Source organism: Alexandromys fortis, unplaced genomic scaffold (genome assembly GCF_014885135.2).
Source record: "Alexandromys fortis isolate MF-2015 unplaced genomic scaffold, M_Fortis_MF-2015_v1.1 scaffold_223, whole genome shotgun sequence".
Classification (NCBI taxonomy): Eukaryota; Metazoa; Chordata; class Mammalia; order Rodentia; family Cricetidae; genus Alexandromys; species Alexandromys fortis.
The window spans coordinates 1,973,719-1,975,737 of NW_026068095.1; positions in this window are offsets into that span (position 1 = coordinate 1,973,719).

Genomic DNA, 2,019 nt, shown 5'->3' on the forward strand with positions numbered 1-2,019 from the left:
ATTTGGGCCTTTCAATTTTTTTAAGATTTGAGGAAAATAGTTGATTTTTAAAATCAGAAACAGATCTTTAGTTGTATAATATTTGCAACTGAAAATATTTAAAAATTTTCCATTCAGAACAGTTAGGTAAAAGACATATTACACTGGAGTGATTTTTTAAAATATTTATTTATGCATTTTATGTATGTGAATGTTCTGTCTTCATGCACACCAGAAGAAGGAATCTGAAATCTGATCCCTTTACAGATGGTTGTGAATCACCATGTGGCTGCTGGGAATTGAATTCTGTAATAGCAGTCAAGTGCTCTTTACTATAGAACAATCTCTCCATCTCCATGAAGGGATTTTTTCCAGCATATTATTTTTTATTACTTTATAAATAATACCAATCAAAATTTCCACTTCTACCCCTCCTCCCACTTCCCTCCTGCTCTCCCATTCACCCTCCCCTCTACCTCCAGTCCTAAGAGAGGGCAGGGTACCCTACCCTGTGGGAAGTCCAAGGCCCTCCCCTTCCGTCCAGACTTAGAAAGGTATGCATCCAAATAGAATAGGATCCCAAAAAGCCAGTACATGCAGTAGAGACAAATCCCAGTGCCATTATCATTGGCTTTTCAGTCAGCCCCAATTGTCAGTCACATTCAGAGAGTCCAGTTTGATCTCATGCTTGTTCAGTCCCAGTCCAGCTGGATTTGGTGAGCTCCCATTAGCTCAGGAACACTGTCTCAGTGGGTGGACTCAGTGGGTGGACTAACCCCATGTGGTCCTGACTTCCTTGCTCATATTCTCCCTCCTTCTGCTCTTCAACTGGACCTTGGGAGCTCAGTCCAGTGCTCCAATGTGGGTCTCTGTGTCTATCTCCATTGGTTGCTGGACAAAGGTTCTATAGTGATATTCAAGATAGTCATCAGTCTGACTATGGGACAAGGCCAGTTCAGGCACCCTCTCCTCCACTGCCCAGGGTCCTAGCTGGAGTCATCCTCATGGACTCCTGGGAACCCCTCCAGAGCCAAGCCTCTTGCCAAGCCCAAAATGGCTCCCTAAATTAAGATATCTCCTTCCTTGCTCTCATATCCATCCTTCCTCCATCTCAGCCATCCCACTCCCCCAAGAACTCCCCAGCCCTCCCCTTCTCCCTTCTGCCTTCTCTTTCCCCCTCTCCCCTTCTCTACTCTCTATCCCACTCCCCTACTTCCACGTTTTGCCTGGTGATCTTGTCAGCTTCCAATTTCCCAGAGGATCTATATATGGTTTTCTTTGGGTTTACCTTATTACTTAACTTCTCTTGGATCATGAACTATAGGCTCAATGCCCTTTGCTTATAACTAGAATCCACTAGTGAGTGAGTACATGCCATACTCATATTTTGGGGTCTGGATTAGCCCACTCAGGATAGTGTTTTCTATTTCCATCCATTTGCATTCAAAATTCAAGATGTCATTGTTTTATACCGCTGAGTAGTACTCTAATGCATACATGTACCACACTTTCTTTAATCATTCTTCCATTGAGGAGCATCTAGGTTGATTCCAGGTTCTGGCTATTACAAATAATGCTTCTATGAACATAATTGAACAAATGCTTTTGTAGTATGATAGAGCATCTCTTGTGTATATTCCCAAGAGTGGTATTGCTGGATCCTGAGGTAGGTTGATTCCCAGTTTCTTGAGAAACAGCCACACTGATTTTTAAAGTGGTTGCACAAGTTTGCATTCCCACCAGCAATGGATGAGTGTTCCCCTTACTCCACATCTTTTCCAGCATAGGCTATCATTGGTGTTTTTGATTTTAGCTACTCTGACAGGTGTAAGATGGTATCTCAAATTGTTTTGATTTGCATTTCCCTGATTGCTAAGGAGGTTGAACATGTCCTTAAGTATCTTTTGGCCATTTGAACTTCTGTTGAAAATTCTCTGTTCAGTTCAGTACCCCATTTTTTTTTAATTTATTTATTTATTTATTAAAGATTTCTGTCTCTTCCCCACCGCCGCCTCCCCTTTTCCCCCCCCCCCCCCCATC